The sequence below is a fragment of the Oryctolagus cuniculus genome, chromosome 6, assembly GCF_051225735.1.
Source record: "Oryctolagus cuniculus isolate XC-2025 breed Fujian yellow rabbit chromosome 6, ASM5122573v1, whole genome shotgun sequence".
Classification (NCBI taxonomy): domain Eukaryota; kingdom Metazoa; phylum Chordata; class Mammalia; order Lagomorpha; family Leporidae; genus Oryctolagus; species Oryctolagus cuniculus.
In genome coordinates, this window is record NC_142872.1 from 114,554,113 (window position 1) to 114,566,641 (window position 12,529).

Genomic DNA, 12,529 nt, shown 5'->3' on the forward strand with positions numbered 1-12,529 from the left:
GGGAGTGTGAGCCAGCAGGAGGGCAGGGTGGGAAGAATCATTATATCCCTAAATTAGTATATACGAGGTGCCACGGCTCACTTGGCTAATCCTCCTCCTGCGGTGCCAGCATTCCGAGTTCTAGTCCCGGTCGGGGTGCCAGATTCTGTCCCGGTTGCTCCTCTTCCAGTCCAGCTCTCTGCTGTGGGCCAGGAAGGCAGTGGAGGATGGCCCAGGTCCTTGGGCCCTGGACCCACATGTGAGACCAGGAGGAGGCACCTGGCTCCTGGCTTCGGATCGGCACAGAGCTGGCCATAGCAGCCATTTGGGGGGTGAACGAACAGAAGGAAGACCTTTCTCTCTGTCTCTCTTACTGTCTAACTCTGCCTGCCAAAAAAAAAAAAAAAAAAAAAAAAAAAGGAAAAGGTTAATAATCTCCATCAGGTAAATGAGGCATAGTGTTTAACTGGACTGAACTACTCCCAGGACTGGGAGTCTGGAACAGTGTGATATAGAACAATGTACTTATATTTGTCTTTTTCCTGTTTCTTCATCCTTATTTTAATCTGTTTTTCTCTTTCTTTGAAGGTTTCGTGGCTCAACATTTTCTAAGCTGAGTTTTCTCTCACAGCAAGCCCCACAACTTCTGATTTGCAAAACATTTCAGGACATTTGAAAATGGGAGAAATAGGGGACTGTCGTCCCCCAGAACCCTCTAGTAGCTATGAAGACATAGAGATTCAAGAAATGCATGAAGAAGCCTTCTCAGAGCTTCTCTCATCTGATTATAAGCAAAACCTTGCAAGAAATGAGGCCTCCCAAGGTTGGCCTTACCACCAGAAAGAAAACCAAAAGTAAACATACCATACATCCCCTCTCTAAAGACATTTGATGACAATTAAGAAAATAGAAAAACTCTTCCCACCTGAAAACACAGACATTATCATGACATTTCTTATTTCCTCTTTGTTCTCAGAGAATCCATTTGTCTTTCCTATAGAAACCCCTTTGCTTTTCCTGTAGAATCATTTCTTTTCTGCTATTCCCCTTACTGTTATTTGAGCCTCTAATTTTTTTAATATTTATTTACTTATTTGAAAGGTGGAGTTACAGAGGCAGAAAGAGAGAGAGAGAGAGAGAGAGAGAGAGAGAGAGAGAGAGTCTTCCATCCTCTGGTTCAGTCCCCAAATGGCCGCAAGGGCCAAAGCTGATACGATCCAAATCCAGGAGCCAGGAGCTTCTTATGGGTCTCGTATGTGGGTTTAGGGGTCCAAGGATTTGGGCCATCTTTTACTTCATTCTCAGGCCATAGCAGAGGGCTGGATCAGAAGTGCAACATCTGGGACTTGAACCGACATCATACGGGATGCCAGCACTGCAGGCGGCAGCTTCACTCGCTACACCACAGTGCCAGCGAGCCTCTAATTTCAATTGTCTAAGAGACTACTACTTCCCTTGTAAGCTCCTATATGCACACAAATAAAGTTTTTTTCTCCCTGTTCAGCTGTCTTTTAAGCCTTTATGATCTAATTATGAGAGGATAGAAGAAAGGTTTCCAACGTTTCTATTTTCTGTCAATGGCATAGCCAAAATGCTAGCCTTATAATTAAGTCTCTTTTTTATTTTTCCAGATGTTAGGTCTAAGTAATATTCTATAGAGTTTCCTTTCAAAACAACCATGTGACAATTATTTTGATGCCAATAAAGCATTATGATCAGTAATTCAGATACCTTGATAACAGAATACATCTAAGTATATTTTATTTTTCAACCAACATTGTAAACATGGAAGTCCAAACCATGCTAACTGTACCCAATGAAATTATGGTTTGTTCAAGCAATATGGAAAAATCCTGAACCAACAGTTGCTATGGATTTACTGAAACAATACTATTCACTTGTAATAGCGTTCAAAATCCATTCACTAATATTGTTGGATCCTCTGGATTATTACTAGATATCTGAAGAATAAATCATGGTTTATTTAATACCTGTAAGAAAATTCTGAAATAACAACTCATTTCAGTTGCAGTAGCTGCTGAGTTCCCCACCAACTTTCTTTTGGTTGGCAAGGTTAACAATGAAAGTTCAGCAAAACTGTGAAAGAGATGAATCATCCATCAATTAACAGGCATTAAAGGAGTCTAGGCTGAAACCCTTTATATAATAAAAATAGAAATTAAGAATAAAGGCATTACATGATTGACTTCAAGTAAAAATTCACATGATTTTACTCTTTAAAATGTACTCTTTAAAATACAATTTGAGAGATTAGAAGATTTGAATATCTTTGCATGTTAAGTTGTTTTCTAAAGCTTTGGCTACTGAATTGGCTCTGAGGCAACATGGCAATTTGCCATATTGAATAAGAAAATCATAAACAGATGACTGATTTAAATAAAACTTCTGTCTTGTAGATAGGTCTTTGCTAACTAGAAAAGATGAGTAGTGATTTTAAGCCCTCACTTTCAATGCAGGAGGTCCCTGCATGGCCATGGATGAAGAAAGCAATAAGATAATGTTGCTAGCTTCCCTGACTTAGCATGCTAAGAGAAACAATCATTCTGAGTGATGACACAGTCTGTCTATCTGAAGTAATCTAGGCTGGGCGTTATGCCATAGATCTTGAAAACATTAGAAAAAGTTCTTTGAACACTGATAATAGTGAAGAGCAGATGCTTTTTTCATTTTACCATAAATTTTCTATGACTTTGATTCATCAAATGATCTGGAAATGTATAATTAGTGACAAAGAAAAAGAGGGAGTACAGGCAAGGTGAGTGGCCATAGATTGAGAAGAATACAACCAGGCATAAATAAATCTCAGAATTTATATTTTGTACACAGTCAAATGTGCAGTGTCTGACAGGATCCTAAAGTCTGCTTTTCAATATTGCAGAAAAAAGTCCAACAGTGCCTCAGAGGTATCTGAACCCTTTCAACACAGGTGAATAGTTTATGCCAATAACTATGGCTGCATATGGAAATATATTCAAGTTTATCTTGAGGTGACATTCAAGAATGGGGGCAAAGTTCTATAACCAAATCTCCATATAATAAATGACTACTTCACCCTATTAGACATTCAGTTACTAATGACGTTCTCACTGCTCATCAACTAAATCTTACTCCATCATCAATATCGTTTCTCAAAGTCATCCAGTGAAAACTCAATCCTTAAATTGACACTTCCTTGATTAGAACATTCATATTTTGACTTCAACCCTTTTTTAAAAAAAAAGATTTATTTATTCACTTGAAAGAAAGAGGTCTTCTATCCTCCAATTTACTCCTCAAATGGCCACAACAGCTGGAACTGAGCTCATCTGAAGCCAGGAGCCAGAAGCTTCTTCCAGCCACAAGGGTGCAGGGGCCCAAGGACTTGGTCCATCTTCTACCTCTTTCTCAGGGCACAGAAGAGAGCAGGATCAGAAATAAAGCAGCTAGGACTCGAACCCATATCATATGGGATTCCAGCACTGCAGGTGGTGGCTTTACTTGCTATGCCACAGCGCTGGCCCCTACTTCAACCCTTTTAACTTTTATTATCTCTCATTATGAAAATTAATTATATACTATGTTTAACTCAAAGTGTTCACTCTGACACTTTTGACTCTTTGAAGAAATAATAATAAATATTTACATCCTTACCAACAGTGTATAAGAGTTCCATTTCTGCATAATATCATTTCCCAGTTTCAAAGCAATCCAAATATTTATTTTTTTAAAGATTTTATTTATTTATTTGAGAGGTAGAGTTACAGACAATGAGAGGGAAAGACAGAGAGAAAAGTCTTCCTTCCATTGGTTCACTCCCCAACAGCCAGAACTGGGCTTATCCAAAGCCAGGAACCAGGTGCCTCTTCCTGGTTTCCCATGCGGGTGCAGGGGCCCAATCACTTGGGCCATCCTCTACTGTTCCCAGGCCACAGCAGAGAGCTGGATTGGAAGAAGAACAGCAGGGACTAGAACCGGTGCTCATATGGGTTGCTGGCACCGCAGGTGGAGAATTAACCTACTGTGCCACGGTGCTGACCCCCAAATTTTTATTTTCAAAATAATCTCTGTTATAAAAGTGAATAGTTACTTATTGATCGATAATTCAAGCAAGAAATTTATTTTTTTCAAAATATAACAAATAGCTGTTAGTACATACGCAGTGCTCCTTGAGGAATATCTTCCAAATCTTTTGCTTAAAACTTTTTGAAATGTATTAATTTTATTTATATCTGTCTTTAGAGCCCAACAGACGAACAATGACAAAGCTGTAGATGCCTTCGTTACTATTAAGAGATCGCATATAAATAACCTAAATTTATACCTTAAAGAACTACAAAGAGAAGAGCACACTACATGCAAATCTGGCATACAAATAAACAAACAACTCAATCCATTTAAGAAATGGGAAAAGGACTTGAATAGACAGCTCTCAAAAGAAGAAACACAAATAGTCGACAAACATGAAAAAAATGCTCAATATCACTAGCCATCTTGGAAATGCATATAAATTCAGAATGACACACCACCTCACTCCTGTCAGAATGGCTGTTATCCAAATGATAAAGAAGAACAAATGTTGGTAAGGATGTTCAAAAAGGGGACTCTCAAACACTGACGGTGAGAATGTAAACTAGTGCAGCCACTGTGGCAAACAGCATCGAGGTTTCTTTAAGAACACTAGGAAAAGACTTGCCATGTGATCTAGCAATCCCACTACTGGGTATTTACCCAAATTATATGAACACATTGAATTGGAAAGATACCTGGACCATGTTTATATCAGCACTGCTCACAATAGCCAAAATACAGAATCAACCAAGGTGTCCATAACCAGATGAATAAAAACATGTTTGTGTATGTATATATAAACATATATACGTGTATGTGTATATGTGTGGAAATTTATTCAACCATAAAAATCAAAGGATGAGGGGCTAGCATTACGGAGCAGTGGAAAAAACTACTGCTTGTAATACTGGCATCCCATAAGGGTGCTGGTTTGTGTCACATCCAGCTCCCTTATAATGTGTCTGGGAAAGCAATGGAAGATAGCCTAAGTGCTTCCGTCCCTGCACCCATGTGAGAGATCCAGATGAAGTTCTTGGCTCCAGGTTTCTGCCTGGAGCAGCCCTGGCCATTGCAACCATTTGGAGAGTTAACTAGCAGATAGTAGCTCACTCTTGGGGCAGGTGCTGTGGCATAGTAGGCTAAGCCTTGCGGCACTGGTATCCCAAATAAGTGCCAGTTCATGTCCCCACTGCTCCTCTTTTAGCTCTCTGCTTATGGCCTGGGAAAGCAGTGGAAAATGGTCCCAGGGCTTGGGCCTCTGCACCTATATAGGAGACCTGGAAGAAACTGCTGGCTCCAGGCTTCAGATTAGTTCAGCTCTGACCATTGTGGCCATTTGAGGAGTGAACTAAAAGATGGAAGCCCTTTCTCTCTGTTTCTTCCTGTCTGTAACTCTACTTCTCAAATAAATAAATAAAATCTTTAAAAAGAATCTCTCAATTTCTCTTTCTCTCTCCTTGTGTGTGTGTGTGCATAACTCTGCCTTTAAAAAATTTTAAAAAGAATGAAATTCTATCATTTGCCTCAAAATGGTTGCAATTAGAGAATATCATGTTGAGTGAAATAACCCATACACAGATTGACACATACTGTATGTTGTCTCTTATACATGGGAGCTAATTAAAAAAAAAGAACAAACGGCAGGAAGGCAGGAAGGCAGGAAGGCAGGAAGGCAGGAAGGCAGGAAGGCAGGAAGGCAGGAAGGCAGGAAGGCAGGAAGGCAGGAAGGCAGGAAGAGAAGAGAAGAGAAGAGAAGAGAAGAGAAGAGAAGAGAAGAGAAGAGAAGAGAAGAGAAGAGAAGAGTGGGAGGGAAGAGGAAAAGTCTATCTATGAACTACTTTGAATCTATACTCTGCATATTAATATCAGATTAATATAAAAAATAGTCACACAGAAATTTTTATGGGAAGCAAGCCTCAGGAGCAAATTGATATTTAAATAACAAAAGTCTTGCCATTGTTCAATAACCTGATTGAGTGGGTCTCAGTCCTGCCCCTGGTGGCAGTTGAGGAAAATCTCATCTGAAGTTCTGGGAGGAATTCTACACGCAGAAGCCCTCCACCCAGCAATATCCCAGAAAGGGTGTAGTGGGGAGGAGAAACTGAGTGCCCACACTCAAATCTATACAAACTCCAACTTGAAAGTACACTGGGTTCTCAGTTCCTAACCAACATGAGAAGCTGGTCTGTCAGGTGTACTCTCTTAATTACTTTTCATTAAACTTGGCTAGCATGCTTATTGCTAAAAATAAAAAAAGTCAGATGACAAAGAATAATATTAAAATGAAGGAAATAAAATGCCCTAGCTAAAGGGTAAATATATATGAGGTAAAATAAAATAATATTTTAATATAAAATATAAAGATCTGCCAAGTTTTTTTTATTTTGAGTCAGTTTAGCATTTTTATATGAAAAGTACCAAATCTAAGAGGAAATATTTTTTATTTTTATCCTGGTTATGATGTTAGCTGTAGGTTTTCCATATATGGTTTTTATTACATTGAGATAAATTCCTTCTATGAGTATTTTGTGGACAGTTTTAGTAATGAAAGGATGTTAAATCTTACCAAATGACTTTTCTGTACCTAATAAGATTATTCTGTGTTTTTCTTTCATTTTATTAATGTGTTATGTCACATTGATTAACATAAATTGAATTGATAAGGGATAAAGTAAGTAGCTAGATTAGGGCCACAAGCTAGAAGCCACACCTCCCCTACCCTATGTAATCTATCTACCCACCTGTCAGTCAAATAACCTCTTCCCAGGATTTCCCTCCTCTCACCTGGGACCTAGGTTCAGGATGACATCACCACTCCCTTTTCCAACCTCTTAAGAGGCCAGCAAGGGGGAGGGGCTCTCTCTTCCCATAGACTCAGAGAGCAGGGTGTTAAAATACTCTCTCCTGTACTAAACCTAGCCACACAACATTGTTCTTTTGTTGCAGCAGTACATACACACACGTGTGTGTGTATGAAATCAAATATACATATACAAAAAAAGAAAACTCTGTGTCTCATCTTTTCCCTTCTCCACCCAGTCTATTCTTGAACATGACCCACACATGTGTGTGAGTGTAGTTGTGTGTGTGTGGTTTCCTAACCTTTTAAATAAATTTTATCACTTGGTATGCTTCTCTAGGTAAGAGACAAGAGCCTGGAATAGGGATTTTTAGACACCACATATCCTACTACAGAACCATCCTTCCATCCCTGGAATATATCCGACTTGATCATGGTGTAGCATCCTGATAATGTGCTTTTCAATTTAGTTTGCCAGCATTTAATTAGTATGAGATGCCAGTGTCAGTTGCAGATAGAAGTAGATGTGAAGAGGCTGCACAGCCTGGTGATAGATAGCAGGGTGTGGAGTGACCATGATTTGGAGGCCTGGGTATGTACACCATGGCATAGGAGGAGGGGACCTGGAATGGTTGTGGCAGCCCAGGTTGCACTGTTGTACCTCTTTTTCCAGGACATCTCCAGGACTGTGAAGGGCATCAAGCTCTTTCGCAGCAATGATTGCTGGAGTATTCTCCAGTGCCTACCCGTGGAGATGGTGGTGGCAACTGCTACAGCGCTGATGGCAAGAATCAAATTCTTTGCCTTTGTTTCCAGCTGACTCCAGATATCTCAACCATGCTGTTCTGCTAGTGATCTGAGTGAAACACAATCAAATCAGGCTCTTCAGGACAAAGATCAGGGAACCTTGTCATATGTTCTGCAGTCTGTTTCCACAGGAAGGAGACTTGGGCTGGGGAGTTCCCACTTTGTACTGGTAGGGCTTAGCCTGAGGCTTGGGATGATGCAGGTGAAAGGAAACTGTTCCTGTACCTGTTCCATGCAGTTATTGTGGGGTTTTGTTTGCTTGTTTGTTTTTGTTTTAGCTTCACTCTCTTTCTGTGCCTTCTCAACTAGATTCCTGAGCATACCTGGAGTTTTCATTCATAGGTAAGTGTCTAATTGTTGTTTGTTTGTGGGCAAAGCTGAGATATCCTCCTTCAGCACCTTGCTAATCACTTGCTAATCACTCCAAGAAGGACATTTTGCTCTATGCTATAGCATGAATAAACCTTCAAAATATTATGCATTGTGGAATAAGTCAGATACATTGGATAAACATAGCATAATTCCATGTATTTCAATCACCGAGGGCAAGCAAATTCATAGAAACCGTAAATAAAAGAAAAGAAATCAAGTCTGGAGGCATGTGGTTAATGGGGAAGAGGAGGATATTATTTAATGGGCACAAAGATTACTTTGGAGATTATCATATAGGTTTTAGATATAGATAATGGTGATGCTACACAACAATGTGAATGTAATAATTGCCACTGAAAAGTACCCTCACAGATGATTAAATTATTTCATGTTATAAATGTTCTGCCACAAAAACATATTGATCACAGTTGCATAAATATTAGGAACACTATTGGGAGTATATATATATATAGAGAGAGAGAGAGAATGAATAATACACTATAGATTTAGTCAAAGTATATTTCTACTTTTTCCTTAACTTTACTTTGAGAAGTTTACAGAGCAATGGGAAAGATTGGGCTTTGGTTTCTTCTACTATTGTCAGTCTAGTTTTTCCTACTATGCCTACTCTTCTATATGTGGAAATTATGCATGGGATATCCATTTTTGTGTCAAATTATTAAGTTAATTCCCATTATAAACACTTTTATCCTCAAAATCTTGAGTAGACGTAACAATTGATCTTGGATATATTGTTCTACAGGATCCCTCACTTAACTTGTCTGATCTAAACCCATAACATTAAAAGAAAAAACATTGAACTACATATCACATCCAAAGTTAAGTCTACATACTATGTCAGAAAAGTAGTTCATGAAGAATCATAGTCATACTTGAATTTGTTTTACATTAGCTATCCAGCATATTAGCATATTAGCATGTTAGCATCCAGCTATCCAGCATCACCCTCATGTATTCTTAGAAGTGGTAGGTAAGACCAAAAAATGGTCTCATAGCATTTCATAGTAACATATTTTATAATTCTATAGTAACACTTTTAGTTGTGTCACATCATTTTCTTAATATTTAAAAGATAGTGTTGTTTTGAAAGTTTAACATAAGACTATGTTTTACTAACACTGAAGAGCACAAAAATAATGCTAATAAGGTAGTTCATGAATAAGCTGTGCAAATATATTATGCCCTTTATATGTTTTTTACCATATCTTTTCATTGATAATTCACATTATGTTCTAGAAATCATAATAGATAATATAGGAAAATATCCTATAGTATCATAAACTTTAAAAGAAAGAAATAATTATACACTTCATTATTTTGGCAAAACAATATTTTGCCAACTAAAATAAAAATATATAATGCATATGTTAAAATAGGGCAATCTGGGATAAGTAAACAAGAAAAGATAAATTTTATATGGATAAAATGTATTCTATCCAAGTTTAGATTTATCACATTATCACATAACCAATGAATTAAAGATATCTTTAGGCTCCCACGCACTATTATATTCTATTGTTAATATAATTTTGGGGATGATAAAATATGCTGAATACCTACTGAATTACTAAATGAAATTAGATTTGTTTCAGTATAAAGTTACTTATAATTAATGTGCTACTTCATATAATTTCTGAACACTCATAGCAACTCTTATACATATCTTTCATTTACATCTTAATCATTTAAAATAAGGTATTCATAGACTCCTATAGATTCTTCGTCTTATTGTTAATGTATTTACTAGGATGGTTTTGTGTACATGGTGCTGACTTCACAACAGTTAATCAGTAAAGAGCTATTGATTTGAATTTATCTTCTAGAACTATTCACCAGAATATTTACAAGAAATTCCCATTCTCTAATCACGCATGAAAATATCAAGTTAAATTAATTTGGGGGCCAGCGCCATGGCTCAATAGGCTAATCCTCTGCCTTGCAGCGCCAGCACACCTGGTTCTAGTCCCGGTCGGGGTGCCGGATTCTGTCCCGGTTGCCCCTCTTCCAGGCCAGCTCTCTGCTATGGCCCGGGAGTGCAGTGGAGGATGGCCCAAGTGCTTGGGCCCTGCACCCGCATGGGAGACCAGGAGAAGCACCTGGCTCCTGGCTTCGGATCAGCGCGATGCGCCAGCCGCGGCAGCCATTGGAGGGTGAACCAAGGGCAAAGGAAGACCTTTCTCTCTGTCTCTCTCTCACTGTCCACTCTGCCTGTCAAAAAATAAAAAAATAAAAAAAAAATTAATTTGGAATGTACCAACCTGAAATTGTTGGGTAGATAATGACAATGCAGTTTATTAGTCGAAACTTAAGACATTGACGGCTTTAATTTTGTGTAATATCCATTTTTGTACATGCATATTTGAAAATTTCTCTTTTTGTATTATCTAGATGTGCTTTCAGATTAGTAAAATTGAAGCTATGTCGTACCAGTTATTCCTCTCTGTAATTTTCAGTGTTATGTACCCAGGACCTAGTGAGAACAGTACCTACTAGATAATAAATTTGTTTAATGAAATAATATTCAACTATTATTGGAGTAAAATTCCATATTTTCTTTTAAAAATAAATCAGAATTATATATCATAGAACTCAATGTAACTTCATGGAGAAACGTAGAACATAAACACACTGTATGTTCCCACTGTGCACTTACTTCCCATTTAGGATCTCTGTCCTTAATGTGTTGTTCAATGTGAATTAATGTTATAACTAAGTACTCAAACAGTATTTTACACTTTATGTTCTGTGTGGGTGCAAACTGATGAAATCTTTACTTAATATATACTAAATTGATCTTCTGTATATAAAGACAATTGAAAATTAGCCGGCGCCGCGGCTCACTAGGCTAATCCTCCACCTTGCGGAGCCGGCACACCGAGTTCTAGTCCCAGTCGGGGCGCCGGATTCTGTCCCAGTTGCCCCTCTTCCAGGCCAGCTCTCTGCTGTGGCCAGGGAGTGCAGTGGAGGATGGCCAAAGTACTTGGGCCCTGTACCCCATGGGAGACCAGGATAAGTACCTGGCTCCTGCCATCGGATCAGCGCGGTGTGCTGGCCGCAGCGCGCCAGCTGTGCCGGCCATTGGAGGGTGAACCAACGGCAAAGGAAGACCTTTCTCTCTGTCTCTCTCTCACTGTCCACTCTGCCTGTTAAAAAAAAAAAAAAGATAATTGAAAATGAATCTCGATGTGATTGGAATGGGAGAGGGAGTGGGAGTTAGTAGGGTTGCGGGTAGAAGGGAAGTTATTGGGGGGAAAAGCCATTGTAACCCATAAACTGTACTTTGGAAATTTTTATTTTCTAAATAAAAGTTAAAACAAACAAAAAACTGTATGTTCCAAAAGATTCATGTACCCATGCACACATACACATTATGTTACGGAAAGGACAATGCTTTTGTGACTCAATTACCTTGTTGTGATAGATCAGGAAGGAGTTTTCTGACTCACAATGCCTATTTAAACTCACAACATAATTTTTTTTTAATTTAAAGCCAGAAACATTTGGAAAAGAAAAATATCCAGAAGCAAACAGTAATATTAAATAATTTCTATTAGATATCAATTATGAAATTTGACCATGTAATGTCTCAGAACTGAGACATATATCTTACATGGGCAATAGAGCAACATCTGAATCAATTAAAACTCAGAATGCTGGAATCAGAGAGGGACCTGGCCACTCTCCTGGAAGGGATGAGGGCAACCATTGCCCAACATTTTGAAAGGATAACTTGTGTTTGGTCACCAAGGAGATAGGAATAGTGAGGTGGTAGTTAAAAACACTGACTTTGTAGCCAAACTCTAGGATTAAGTACCAATTCTTTTATGTGTTAATTATAAAACATGGAAAATTTTATGTTGCTAATTTTGAATTTCCTCACCAATGCATCATGGATCACAACTGTTAACATAGAGTGGTGTGGATGAAAAGTATTAATACATACAAAGAACTTAAATAACATCTGGACTACAGTAAGCATGGTATTATTATTTGCTCATATAATTTTTATAGGATATAAGATTAAATCCTGAATAGAGGTCTCTTCAGTGAGAATTGTAGCAGAGGCTACACCTAGGTCAGTTTTTACAGAGAACATGATAGACTACGGAGAATTTAGGATTGCCAAGACAGAAATGAATTTCCATGACCTAGAATAAAAAATCATTCATCTTGTCTCAGTTATACAAGGCCTTCACCCATTATTAGGAGCAAGTCTTCTATACTGAATACCTGAAGTTTACTGAATGCTTAATGGAGATATTTTTCCTTATCACAAAATAAAACAATTAATATAAAACAAGGAAAAGTTATATGATATGATGAATAACTGCCAGAATTCTAACTGTTCCTTAGTAGAATAACAAAAGAATAGAATGGAGAGACTGAGCACAGAAAGTTATTGGTATAATAGAAGAATATTTTCAGTAAGTTTAAGTCTTTGTATTGAAAGGAGTTACTGAGGATGTGAGCATTTCACTCAGC

The 12,529-nt window shown here is 38.1% G+C and overlaps 1 pseudogene; it reads left to right on the forward strand.

The window, feature by feature from the left end:
- The first annotated feature begins 657 nt into the window (after nucleotides 1-657).
- LOC108176560 (ubiquitin-conjugating enzyme E2 variant 1 pseudogene) overlaps nucleotides 658-12,529 on the forward strand; it is a 180,676-nt pseudogene continuing 168,804 nt past the window's right edge.